Source organism: Bubalus kerabau, chromosome 2 (genome assembly GCF_029407905.1).
Source record: "Bubalus kerabau isolate K-KA32 ecotype Philippines breed swamp buffalo chromosome 2, PCC_UOA_SB_1v2, whole genome shotgun sequence".
Classification (NCBI taxonomy): Eukaryota; Metazoa; Chordata; class Mammalia; order Artiodactyla; family Bovidae; genus Bubalus; species Bubalus kerabau.
Genome location: NC_073625.1, coordinates 135857225 through 135871790, shown reverse-complemented (window position 1 = coordinate 135871790; position 14566 = coordinate 135857225). Strand labels below are relative to the sequence as shown.

The window sequence follows — 14566 nt, the reverse complement described above, 5'->3', positions numbered from 1 at the left end:
AGTTACATGGAGAAGGGAAGAGGGTGGAGGGAGATAGAGGTGACCAGGAGGAGAAGGGGTGGGGGTCAAAAAGGGAGAGAGCAATCTAGCCAGTAATGAATTCCCTGTTTGCTCTCCACAGTCTGGAACACTCAGTGAGGTCCACGGAGTTCCATAGAGAAGAGAAGAGGGAGAAAGGAGATAGAGGTGACCAGGAGCAGAGGAGGGGAAATCAAAGGAGAGAGACCAATCTAGCCAGTGATCAGTTCCCTAAGTGTTCTCCACAGCCTGGAACACCCAAAGAGATTCACAGAGTTAAGTAGAGAAGAGAAGGAGTAGGGAAGAAATAGAGGTGACCTGGGGGAGAAAAAGGAGAGTCAAAAGGGGAGATAGCAATCAAGCCAGTAATCACACTCCTAAGTAAAAATGGGTACTGAAGATTGGATTCTTAAAGGTACAAAATTGATAACAGATACCAAAAAGCAAAGATTAAACATCTAAAGTAGATGTTAGACTCTCAAAAATACAATATTTAAAAAACAAAACAAAATCGCAAAAGTTATAAAAAAAATATGAAATTAGCTTTAAAAATAAGGTCTTTTTTTTTTTGCAAGGTAATAGTAGATTTTAAAAATGAAAATTAAAGGAGTAATAAAGAACTTAAAAATAGAAAAAAAATTTAAAATTAAAAAATGATAATAGTAAAATATATCTAGGGATTTCTCTGGAGCTGTTGAGGGCAGTATGGGGTCAGTTCAGTTTCAGATAGTCCCTTGTTCCAGCTTATACTTCTCAAGGTATATAGGACCCTTCCAATGTAGTCAATGCTAACTACAGGGTTTTACTCTGTTGCACCTGTCATTTCCAAAGCAGTTCCCTCTTCTTTGTTTATTTTGGCTTCCTCTGTTTGCAAGTCTCTTCAGTATCTAACTTCTGCCCTGACATAAGGGGCGAAAGTGAAAGTGAAAGTGAAGTCACTTAGTCGTGTCTGACTCTTTGTAACCCCATGGACTGTAGCCTATCAGGCTCCTCCATCCATGGGATTTTCCAGGCAAGAGTGCTGGAATGGATTGCCATTTCCTTCTCCAGGGGATTTTCCTGACCCAGGAATTGAACCCGGGTCTCCCACATTGCAGGCAGATGCTTTACCGTCTAAGCCACCAGTGTGGTGAAGGTGGTCATTTATTTATTTAGTCTCACTTGTTCAATTGTGCTGCAGGGAGGGAGGGACACTGCAAACAAATATCAGTGGCATGTGTGGTGAGTGCTTGCAGTATCTGGGCCACACTGGGTTTGCCCTCGCTCACAGCGTGTGTGCTTTCCCGGTCTACACTGCTCAGGCTCCAGGTTGCTCTGTAGGGGAACTGTCTAAAGCATGCCCTGGGTTGCATGCACTTCCCAGGTCTAAGCTGCTCAGGTTCAGGTTTTCGGGTACTCCACAAAGGCACAGACTCAGTGGAGTCTGTGTTTTGTGCCCTTCTCAGGTCCTAGCAGCTCAGGTGACCAGGTGCTTGGTGAGCGTACTCTCCCTAGGTGGGGCGGTGCATCTTATCACCTCCCAGTCCTTGCTGCTCAGTTTCCCGGGTGCATAGCGGGAGTACTGTCTCAGGTGTGCTGTGTGTCTCCTCTGGGGAGCTGATCTCTGGCTGTGACCCTCCTGGCAGATAACCATCCAGGATCCCAGGAAGACTTGGTTAGCAACTGGGAGCCTGCTTGCAGTTTGGTAGAGGATGCTGTCACTGGGGCCGAGTTTGCCCCTTGCCTTCCAGCGTTGCCTCTGGTGGCGGATGGGCCAGTCTGCTGCCGGCTAGCTCTCCTCTGGTACTCACTCAGTCCTTTGTTTTGTGAGCGGCCGGGCAGTGCCTTAGTTTTTCATGGGAAAGGTCTCTCTCTCCTCCCTCTCCCCACCCCTTTTTTTTTCTCTCTCTCTGGCTAGCCCACAGTTTGGGTTGCTATCTCAGGTTAGTTCCCTCAGATTGCCCTCCGGGCATTCAGACCCGGTCCTTACCCTAAGCAATGCAGCCTGAGCCTCCCTGTTTAGCCCCTGCTTGCTGGTGGCGGATGCAAGCGTCTGGGCTACTTCTCTGCTGGGAGTTGCGGTTAGGCATGTAATCTGTGGGTTTTATTTATTTATTTTTTCCTCCTGGTTATGTTGCCCTCTTAGATTCCAAAACACCCCACAGAACCTCTGGTGAGAGGGTTTCCTGGTGTTTGGAAACTTCTCTTTTACGACTCCCTCCTTGGGATGGGTCTCCATCCCTAACTCTTTTGTCTCTGTTTTTATCTTTTATATTTTGTCCTACCTCCTTTCGAAGAAAATGGGCTGCCTTTCTGGGTGCTTGGTGTCCTCTGCCAGCATTCAGAAGTTGTTTTGTGGTATATGCTCAGCGTTCAAATGATCTTTCAATGAATTTGTGGGGGAGAAAGTGGTCTCCCCATCTTTTTCCTCTGCCATCTTAGGACCACCTCCCTTTATGTTTTTATAAAGGAAAAATTAATCCATTTGTTCTAAATTGATTTTCACTTACGTCTTTACAATGTGGTATTGTAAAGACAGCTCGATGTCAAAAGAAACTTCTGGATTTTTTAATACAATCATTTTTGTCAGTTTTTGCCAACAATAAAATGAATTAGAGAACCAGGCTTTACAAAGTGGAGGCAAGTTGTTTGAACAAGTTCTATACTTGAAGTTGTAAACCTTTCTATTTTTAACCAGGACACAGCTCTGAAAATGAAAATAGAGGATATTCAAAACATGGACAGAACAAAGTTAATGAAAGAGTGTGTTTCTGAAGCCAATATTTTCATCATGTCATCACTTAATAAAAACAATGCATCGCCTCATTATTCTCTACTTTCCCACAGAAAGAGTCCATCTGTGAAAAGGCTGATTCAGCTCAGCTGAATACATCGTTGTTGCCAAAAGGAAGTTGTACCTGGTAGGAGAGACAAACAAGGGCAGCACATTATGAATAGGTATATTATAAGCCTAAGCGTAGTATTAGGGTTTCAGAGTGCTATGGGCTATGGACAGGGAAAAGATTAACTTGGCAGCAAATTGAGTACACTTTGATGGAAGAAGTGAGGGCATTAATTTTAACACCTTAGCTGAATAGCTAGGTTCATGGTTTTACTGTTTGCTAGCTGAACCAGGATGATGAGATAGTAGGAACTGTGAAATTTGGGCTTCTCTTGAATGGAAGGGCCATGGAATGCAGACATGTGCCTCTGGCAGGTGACAAGAGGGATGAGGGACAAGCAAAGTGGGGACAAAGTGGAGATAAGAGAATGGTCAAGGCCGGTTTCTTTGACTTTGTGATTGTACTTCTTTAATTAAGAAGACTATCTCTGCACTTTTCTTCCAGTCTTTCTGTCTCCAGTAATGATATCCTTCTCTGCCCACCTAGAATCCTCCCCAACCCATTCCTTCAAGGCTGAGCTCACAGATTGTCTGTTCTGTGAAGATTTCTCTTACCCTTCAGGCAGAATTTCCTACTAGCTCCTTGGAGGTTTTAATAGAACTGTAGATTTTAAAATAAAGATCAAAAGCATCTACATCTTGGAATTATGCCAAAAATGATTTTAAAAATTAACATATGATTTTTTTTCTAAATATGGCATTATAATAACTGAATACTCATTATGCTGGAATTCCCAGCACACAGTGGTGGTGATCCTGTGGGCTACCACATACATGGTGATGGAGAGGATGGGCTGGACTCCTCACTAAGGCGTTGGCAGTCTTCCAGGTGATGTATAAGGTAGGAAGATTCTGGGTCATTCTCAGTCACAGGGCTCCTTTGGAATGAAGGAGAGTTCATTAAGCCAGAGTGGGTTAACACCTTGATATGCCATTAAAACCATCTTTTACAACATTTTGGTTCAACTTTTATCCTGCCTTAGCACTTCTCACATTGTTTAAAGTGAGGTCCAGAATAGTTATCTTATATGGGTTTAACTTATGCATTTTGAGGAGGTGATGGGAAGAAGGTGGGGGGAGAGAGCAGACCAAAAGGAGAAGAAAAAGGGAAAGCAATAGTGACAACCCTACTGGAAAAATGTGTATCTGTTAAAATGGGGAGTGGGTTTACATTGGGATACATGAATCTCACCCTATGTTAGCTGATTGAGTTTCTTGGGCTTTTGTTGTTGGTTGTCTCTCTGTGCTATAAAAGAATCTAGTGTTTAATATTTACTTTTCCACATATTACAAACCTGAATACAGGACTGTGAATTGCTTCACTAAGAAGCCAAAGAATAATCATTTCTAACACTGGAGGAAAACCCAGCTCTTTCTTAAATGATTTTTTTTTTCAAATGAAATTTCGCATAGCATTTTCGTTTCAGTTTTTGTTGTAGACGCTGGCTCTAGAAAACAACCCCAAGTTAAAGGCAGTTCCACTGGAATCTACTAGATGGTGAGTGCTTCACAGGCAGGGACCACACCTTATTAATGGCCATGTTTGTGTTCTGTGCTCCTATCACAGAGGAGTCTTAATTAACACTGGCTGAATACTGAGATCATCTCTTCTATAGCTTCAGAATAGCTCTCCCTTCACCCACCTTCCTCTTAGACTCATGATAGTTATTGACCCAAATGACCTTCTATTTGTGCATTGTACTCTGTGCTCTCTGAGCAGGCAATTTGCTCCCTTTAGGTTCATCCACAGGAAATAATTAACCCCTTCCAACCAGTGCCTTAAATGTATGCAGCTGGATATGATGCTTGCTTTGACCACACCTTCTGCCTCTCCCTTAATTAACTTAGTAAGAATGATAAGGTGCTCTAGAGAGAAGCCTGGTCCTCAGTCTTTCCTTCCAGATGAACAGAGAGGGCAGGAGTCACAAGGAAGAAGGGTAAATTTGGAAGGACTGTGGAGTCTCTACCTCTTTTAGCTCTTCCTGGATCTTCTTTGAAATGAAGCTGTTGTCTGGGGTGTGGAAAAGGTTAACTCACTTTCTCTTCATTCTCCCTCCCCCTAACTGCCAATTGATGGTTGCTGTGGGTGCAGGCGCAGTCTGGGAGAGCTTATGGGGCTCCTGCTTAATTGTTTGGAAGCTAAAAACAGACCTGGAACAGTGAGGAGCAAATTGTTTCCTGGGTGCATGTTTCGTGGAGCTCTGTTTAAATCACGCCAAGCCTCCCCCTATCATTTTTGAAATGAGGTGGGGCTTAAGTAATTAAGTAAATAAATGAAAACAGAAAATCAAGAGGAAGGAAAACTGTTTCTCCTTGCAATACAAATGATTTTCGGACAGCTCATTTACTAATTGCCAGGCAGTCAGTCTCTTTTCAGTCTCTTCTCTCCATTACCAGCTTAGCCCTTGTGCTGTGGGGGGTGGTGCACTGGGTAGGGTACTCTCCATGGGCTGATTCAGACTCAGGGATTTGTGGAGCCCAGCCCCCTCCATGCCTCCCATCTGCTGCTACTGAAAGCATTGCTCCAGCCTGGCAAGCCATCCGTGGGTGCTGTCACGGGAACTCAGACAGCTGCTGACAAACATCCACCCTGGATTTGACTAGCACTACAGCTGTGGGAGGCTCTTTGGCTTAGCAGTATCCATCAGAGGTATTTTCAGAGACTAGTGTAATTAAAAAAAGGTTCTCGCTGCAGTATTAACAGGCAACCTCTGTGTACCCATGTTTGAGAACCATACTTGGTGTCATAATGTACATTGATGGTAGTAATTCAAGTTGTCAGGTCCAGTAAAAGCCAGAAACAGAACAGCATAAAATTTATTGGCTGAATGGTTTTGAAGCAAGACATGCTTCCGGCATCAAAGGAGATGAAATTTATGCTAACAATCAAAATCATTGCAAATCTGGGTTATTAAAAGCAATATTATATTTTGTAAAAGCCATATGAACCCAAATAACGGGCTTTAAGAAGACCAAGTGATTCTAAAGGACGTTAGACAAAAAGAGCAATTTAACTGTAAATTGGCATAATGGTACCAAACCAGGGTTGCTCATTTCCTCTCTATAATTTTTATATGGTGGTTGGGGGATAAATGGTTTTTTACATGGAGGAGAAACAGCAGGCTCAGAGTACATGGAAAATTCAGGTGGTGGTCATAAATACATATACCACACTTTATTTTAATTGGACAGCATAATCTCCTCAGGAAATGAAGCAAAGGGTTTGGATTCTTTCAGCTGGTAGATTTTGAGAAGATTTTCCATAATTCAGTCTTTTATTTTTCTTACTGTTTTTCATGTATCTGTAAAAAACCAACACTGAGTGAATAGTCTTGTAGCAGCACCTGCTTTCATGCATATTTATTGTATCAGGTGGAAACCCCTAAGCATAAGAACTCTGTAGGACTAACTAATAAGGATGACTGCAGACCCTGCCACAATGATAAAGCAAAAAGGGGCATTTTGAGTCAGTTTTAATGTATATACCATTCATTCAAATGGATAAGAATTTTCTCACAACTTCGAAGACATTTCTATAAAATATATATTTTTTTGCCTTGGGAAAATTTTTAGCAGTAAAAAAATGAAGAAAGAAAGTGGTCAAAAAGAAAAGATATGTATTTACTTTCCTTCTGCCCCCAGGTATAAATACTCTCTTGAATAAGTTGTGTCTTTTCTTAGATGACAGAAATGAAGATGTAAAAGTCTACCCAATATTAGTTTACTTGAAATTACTATTTCAAAATGAAGAAAATAGAGCAAAGACCCATAGTGAAAAAAAGGTCACCCCCAACAATCAGATTTAAAATCCAGCAGTGAAACTAGGTTCAGTGAAGAATTCAACTAAAATGTTTGGTGCTCAGAATGTCAAAGTATAATTTCCAAAAAATTAAAACATGACTTTCATGCAAATATAGAATGATCACATGCTAAAGATATTATCTAGCTCATTAACTAATGAGAAAGACAGTAAAATCATAAAGCTGCTTCAAAGAGCTTGTGAGGAGCTGTTGTTTGTAGGCAATGTAATAAGGGAATGTTAAGTTAGACTGCTGCATTAGAATTAAACTGTGAGTCATCAACAGTACAAGAAACTGTAACATTTGAGGTTATTTTCCTCTCAGACAGAAATTATTGCTTCTGGACCAGAAACAGGGCTACAAAGTAACATGTAACTTCATAGAACCTAGGCCTTTAATTTAGATTTTAAATATCAACATCTTGCCATGCTAGATTATTTTAGAAAATTAAGTAATCCCAGACCAAAAAGGCTTGTTAAACACCATTTCAGTGTGACTTTGAAACAATGTGCACTTATCCTCTTGTCCTTGTTTGCAAGTTATGGATGACTTTTCTTAACAAGTGACATAAGGAATTCTGAATTTACCATCTAATCATCTGTTACAGTTTTTTGACAGCAGGATGCTTGGTAAAAATGACATTTTAATCAAGTATCTGTCAACCCTTTGTCACTTCCTTGGTTCTTTCAATATTGGTAGTTGGTGCTTGTATACTTTGCAGCTTATGAATTAAGCTCTCTGAACCTTGCAACTCTTAGCAACCTGGCTTGCTGAGCTGGAAGAACCTTCAGTGACAGTAAGAATTTAACGCTGCAGTGACATGCAAGGATGCTCGAATATTGTGATGTAAGCCACCCCCTATTCCCGTCCTTCTCCCATCACACACACACACACACACACACACACACACACACACACGCACAGCCTCACTCTGTGGGAGTGATGAGTCTAGATAATTATATGAGCACAGAGGAAGCGTGCCTCCTCCAAGAAGAAGCTAACCCTCCTTTGGGTTTCCTGATTAGCTCAGTGATGGAGCTACAGGCTCCTTGCCTTGTTGACTGTTCCTACTTCTCTGAGAAACCAGAGGTCCCCAGAACAGCTTCACCTGTGATCTTTGTAAAATGTAAATTCAATCATGTCACCCTCATGTTAACATCAATCAGTGGCTCCCCATTACCCTCAGGATACAGTCCAAATTCCTAACCTGACTTACAAGATCTGGCCCTTCTTCTCTCCTTCCATCCTCAAACCTCTTCTCTCTTCTCTTGTAACTTTTCCCTTCTAACATATGAATTTGTTTTAGTTTTTCAAATGTGTCCTGTTCTCATTAATCCCTGTGCACAGGCTGTGTTTTCTCTCTGGGTAGTTCACAGTCCTCAGGGCCAGTCTTCAGAAAATTTTGTGAATTTCACCCAAAGGTTATTGTTTGCACTTTAGCATAATATTCAATACATTTTTTCTTTGAGCTGGAAATATTTGCAAGACAACAGAAGAGAGTTGGTAGATCAGGAAATTACAGGAATGACATAGATGTCGCACGCTAAGATTTTGGCCAGCATCTGATTAAGTCTCTCATGGCCATTTCTGAGAACAACATGGAGGGATATAGATTGGATCATAGTGCTGAGTGAGATTTGTAGCACAGAACCTCAAGGAGGCATAAATTGCCAATAGCGTGCTTGGGGGAGGTCTCTGTTATTGCCATTATTTGCAGGCCATTGTTTTCATAAATGTTTTGCCTCAATGGCAGGCTTCTGGGACGAAGTTAATATTAACATGTAAAATATTAACATGAAGATTAGTTAACAAAATGTTCCTGGCATATTGAAATCATGAGTTACATCTAACCAGAAAAATTTTATGTGGATGATCACAATGAAATAGCACAGTGATAGGATAGAGTGGGAACAGGAAAGAGATTTGGAATGAACATTGGTGAGTCTAACTGAAAGTAAATTCTACATGAGTCCCCAGGATGACATGACTTCCAAAAAATAGTAGGATTTCTTGGCTGAATTGATGAAAGCATAGTATTTATATCGATGTGGGTTTTAGTGTTGTTTTTTTTTTTTTTTTTTCTGACTTGCTCAATTCAGAGATAGGAATCTATGTTTGGATTCAGGCATTATATTTCAGGATGTTGGAAAACTGGAGTGTGTCCAGAGGAACATGCATGGGATGGAAAGGTGGCTGAAAACTTTGTGGTGGGAGGGTTGGGGAAAGATAATCTTCATTATTGAGCTTGAAAACAAGAATGGGACTATCATAACTGTTTTCAAGTATTTGGAGGGGTAGTACATGGATGAAGGATTTATTTTACTTGGTGTGGCTCCTGAGGCAAAGCTAAACCCAATGAAGCAAAGTAGTAGTTAGTCAAAGCAGCTTAATATAGATAGCTCCCTACCAATGGAGAGAGCATCACAAAACCAAGCTGTCTCTGGAAGTATGAGCTCCTTGTCACTGAAAATATTCAGAGACCAGACAACCAATGGTTTGTTGGAAATGTAATAGGCTTTGCAGTATTTGGGAGAGGCTGTTGAACAATCATGCTTTAATATTTTTCAACTTTTACATAATGACTGTCTCCTCATTGAGATCTGTATTTTACATAGCACATACACTTAAATATATATAATGGAGCAGGTTTTACAACAGCTGCTTATATAACTAGTGAGGTATAATCTGAAAAACCCACATTCTGAGGAAAAATTGGTGTCACACTGTCTGACTGTGTGGTCTTAGGCAAATCATATCATTTCTCTGAATTCCCATCTTGTGAACTGAAAAATATAGGACTAATATTTTTAGTTGAGATGAAACAACATAAAACATGGATTTGGATTAACAATGTAAATAACATGTATGGCAAAAACTGTCACAATATTGTGAAGTAATTATCGTCCAATTAAAATAAATTTTAAAAGCAAAAAAGCACACAAAAAAGAAAAAAAAATCTATAAGTAATGTTTTGAAATAAGCTAAGAGAAAATGATCAGACAGTGAAGGTCACAGACATTCAGATGAGGGCTGGATCCTTGGGAGCTGGGTAATAACATCAGTTAATTCAGTGTTTGCTATGTGCCAGGTACTGTTCAAAGTGCTGCTATATGCATTAGCTCATTTTATCCTTGCCAGAACCCCTGAGGAAACCTAGCCACAGAGGAGGTAAGTGACTTCCAAGGTCTCATGGCGATAGCCAAGTCAGGAAATGAACCCAGGCGGTCTGGCTCCAGAGTCTGTACACTTATTTTCTTTACTGACTGTGAAGAAGATGTCACAGCTGAGCAGTGTTTGACCCACCATGTGGTTGCATTTGAGGCCAAAGTCAATCCTACTGAAAGTTCTGGAGTTGAGATGGCCCTTCAGAATTGTCCCAACTTTTAAGAAGGGGGGTTGGTACATCAACCCAAGATTACACCTGGGGACCACCAGTAGCTGATGACTGGCTGATAGGCCTGTACTGGAGGACAATGTCCAGTGAGGAAGGCAGCTTGAGGGTATAGCAGCCAATATTCTCAGCACCTAGGGGACTTGTTGGTGCATGGTTGAAGAGGGGTCTTAGCAGAGCATCACAGAATCTACTAGACCCAGTGCAGATCAGGGTGTTGATAGTGATGGTGAAGATGATGATGATGATTGTTTACCAAGGCTTTCCAATGTGACAGACTCTTAAGTACTGAGTTGGCCAAGAAGTTCGTTTTGGTTTTTTCCAGAGATCTAAAACCTGAACAAACTTTTTTGGCTAACTCAATATTTTATTCATACTACCTCAATTAATCCTCATAGTTCTCCTGTGTAGAAGGTGCTTCTATTAATCTTTTGAAGTAAAGGAACTGAAGCACAAAAAGATTTGGTAACTGGGGCAAGAGCCATTTAATGGAAAAATGGGGATTTTTTTATTTTTAAAGAAAGCATCTATTTTTAAATTTACATCCAGTAAAATTCACTCTCTTTGTTATTGTTCAGTGGTTAAGTCATGTCCAACTCTTTGTGATCCCACGGACTGCAGCATGCCAGGCTTCCCTGTCCTTCACTATCTCCTGGAGCTTGCTCAGACTCACTTACATTAAGTTGGTGGTGCCATCCAACCATCTTATCCTCTGTCAACCCCTTCTCCTCCTGACCTCTTTGGCAGCATCAGGGTCTTTTTCACTGAGTTGGCTTTTCACATCAGGTGGCCAAAGTATTAGAAGTTAGCTTCAGCATCAGTCCTTCCAGTGAATATTCGGGGTTCATTTCTTTTAGGATTGATGGTTTGATCTCCTTGCTGTCCAAGGGACTCTCAATAGTCTTCTCCAGCATCACAATTCAAAAGAATCAATTCTTTGGCATTCAGATTTCCTTATGGTCCAACTCTCAAATCCGTACATGACTCCACTTTCTTTGACATACATTTATATGACTTTTGACAAATGACAAGTGACTTGTGGATATAGAATTTTCTCATCTCCGCTGCAAATTCTCCAGACCCTTTCTAGTCAACCCGTACTCTTGCATTCAGGTCTAGCAACCACTGATCTGTTTTGCTCTTATAAACTTGCCTTTTCCAAAATGTCATTTATATGGAATAATCACACAGTATATAGGGCTTACCAGGTGGTGCTAGTGGTAAAGAATCTACCTGCTAATGCAGGAGATGTAAGAGATGTGGGTTTGATCTTTGGGTTGGGAAGATCCGCTGGAGAAGGTCATGGAATAATACCCATTGCAGTATTCTTGCCTGGAGAACCCATGGACAGAGGACTCTGGAGGGCTACAGTCCATAGGGTCACAGAGTTGCACACGACTGAAGTGACTTAGCACACATGGTATATAGTCTTTTGTATTTGACTTTTTTCACTTGTTGTAGTTGATGCATTTGGGATTCACACATGTTATTGTGTGTATCAGTGCAGAGTTGGAATTAGAAGTCACATCCCTGACTCCAGAGCTCATGCTCTAAGCACTGTGTCTATATGCTTCCCCAGGGCCAGTCCAGTGAGTTGACATGTGATAGTGCCTCTTCTGGAGTAGACACAATTATTAATTAGTTTCTAACTCTCCTTTTAGTAACTCTGTTAGAAATTGCTCTGGATTATTCATTTGTAACAAAATGTTGCAATGAGAAAAACCATGCAGTGGTCTTTGGCGGAATTAATTAATCACTATAGTTTCTTAATATGATCTTCAGTTGGTTGCCCATTACTAACTTTGTTTATAAGTTTACCATGATTTTTCCAGTGTTGAGAAAGAAGATAATTTAGATTTATGGTGTGTCTCTGATCCTGCCATGTGCTGTTAATAAATTTGTTGGGGGAGTATCTGTTCTTTGGTGCTACACTCCCCAAAAAAGATGTGAGTGTTATAAGTCCACAAGCTTGAATATGCAAAGCCAAAACTTTTCTTTATATCTGAAATTTACCCTGGAGTCTCTTACTCTGCTTTTAATTGAAAACTTTCTGTTGTCACTTCGACAACATTCCCTTCAAGTTTAAATCTTTGTTTCTTTTGGTTTAAGATTCAGTCTAATCAGAATTTTCCTCCCTTTCCTTCTGCTTTCCCTTAGTCGCTGGCAGATTATTATGGCATAGGAGAAAGGTCATCAGGTTTTCTGTCTTCCTCTGATGGCTCTGGTCCTCTAAGTGGAGTCTCCTTCCATTTGCTCTTTGGTCTCCCACAGAACTACGCTCTACAAACTCCTTGTGGCAAATGCAGTGAACTTAGATGTGATGTTGCCTCTTCTGGTGTGGATACAAACACTATTTAGTTTCTAACTCTCCTATCAGTGACTCTAGTAGAATTTGTTACGGATATTTCATTTGTAACAAATGCCGGGTTTATGCCGTCTGTATCCTTTGCCCCAGAACCATGAGTCGTCACCTCCCTCAGCCACTTCTATAACTCATTTTTTGGTAGTGTGGGGGTGGGGTGTCCCTCCTCTGAAACTCCCGGCTGTTTTCCATGTACTGCCCTGTGGAAGACATTACTTTGGGGACTGACCGGGGGGTCTGCCGTGTGTTTTCTCCCTTCAGCCCTGGGAATCTTACAGTCCATGTTGGACACAGGGCTTTTCTGTGAGCTAAGTGTCTGAAACACATTGTGGGAAGCCAGGAAATCTCAAAGCCTCTTCTGTTCTGAGATCCCTGCTCTCACCTGTGACTTCTGGTGTGGACACAACTGTGGTCCCCAAATGTCAATCCAGAGAGAGGGTAGTGTGCCCAGAGAGTCTTCAGGTCCTCTGGTACATGAGCCCCTCAGACTTTTAGCTCTTCCCCAAGTGGTCCCAATACTGCTCTTTGGCTGTCCAGTTCCCTGCTGAAGTTTTCCCATTTTATAAATGCTTGTTCTGAGTCTTACAGGATTTGACTTTTGATAGTCAAAGATAAATCTTCAGAATCTCCAGAAGTTTTGTTTGTTTATTTGTTTGCCTTGGGTGCCTGCCTCTGCTAATTTCATGAATGAACTTTGGAAAAAAGTACCCTATTTTCCCAATGCAGCCCCGCTTACCCACTATAGACTACTGGGATGGGGTGGGAGGGTGGAAGAAAGGATTCTGAGAAGAAATGTACAAATGTTGCCATTATCTTGGGTAGGAGAGGACCTGGAAAGGTGGTTAGCACTGGAATTGGGGTAGAGGTGGGGGGGTGGTGGTGACTGTTGGTGGCGGAGCTTGATAGGCCTCCCCATGTGATTCTGACATAGCCCTAAGGACTTCATTTTCTATCAGTGCTTACAAATACCTTTCATTGTGTGAAACATTCTTGTATCAAGTTGATCAAAGGTTATTGCTCCCTATACTTCTGGGCACTCATTTTTTCCTTCTATCCTTAATGAATACAAGGACCATATTTGTCTTGCTCAGCATAAATCTTCCAAATTTAGCAGTGAGTCATGTGGTAGGTACTCTGAACATTCTTATTGTGGATGGTGAGAATGACAACTAGCTTTGGCTTTGGGAAAAAAATTGTATCCAAGACAATTAAGGAAGTGATGCTATTATGATTTGGAAGGAAAGACAATTATGGGTTAGGAAGAGGGAAGGGGAAAGGGGGAAATAATTTCTACTTAGAGAGGCTCATATTTTGAAACCCAGGATTGCCCAGAGTGTTAAATTATGTTTCCTTGGGACTGAGCAGTTTCTAGGGTCTAATGTCTAGAACTCTGCCTCTGCTTTCCCCTCTCAGTCCCTCTGCAATAAGACGGAGTCCTGTGTGGGCACTGGGCTGTCCAGTCCAAGCATCAGCAGTGGTCATCTGCTGTCCAACTGGAGATTAGATTGGGGTCTATGGAATAGCCTTCCTCGAGCCAGGGGCCAGCTTCCCCAAAGGCATCTCCTCTACAGAGGCCATGGACCCCAGCCTAGTGTCACCCAAATCACCTCACAGAGAGAAAGCACAAAAGGGGGAAACAATCCCAAATAAGAAGGTTGTTTTCCCCAAATAAAGAGGCATTTTTCTCTCATGATTTCCCTCATTATTTCTTACTCTTAAAAGTAATAATAATCATGGAACTGAAATGTCTGCTTGGTCAACTTCAGATTGGTTATATGACTCTTTTTGTTGTTGTTGTTATATGACATTTTAGGCTACTTTCTACACCAGAGGAATAAAGAGAAATTCAGTGCAAATTCTTTTAAATTCTGTAGCACTCTTCTTACATTTTTCTCTATATCTCAGTTTTTGAAAGCAGTTTGATGGTGACTTATTAGCTATAGTATTGTAACAACCCTATGTCAGATTTTTGCATTTCCTTACAAAAAGACATCTTGTGTAATTGATTTTTCAGTCAGGAAGTAGTACGGCATAAGCCACTAGTCAATGCCAAATTAGACAAAAAAAAAAAAAAATAAAGAAAAAGAAAATTTGGTCTAGTTTTTACATGTTTT

At 41.1% G+C, this 14566-nt stretch overlaps 1 long non-coding RNA gene across 1 annotated transcript; it reads right to left on the bottom strand.

The window, feature by feature from the left end:
• Nucleotides 1–2559: 2559 nt before the first annotated feature.
• On the bottom strand, nt 2560–4225 carry LOC129643857 (uncharacterized). The gene is made up of 3 exons (XR_008710544.1): nt 4092–4225; nt 3455–3777; nt 2560–2915 (listed from the first exon to the last, which is right to left on the bottom strand). It is a non-coding gene; the product is annotated as an uncharacterized LOC129643857 (long non-coding RNA).
• Between the last annotated feature and the right edge of the window lie 10341 nt (nt 4226–14566).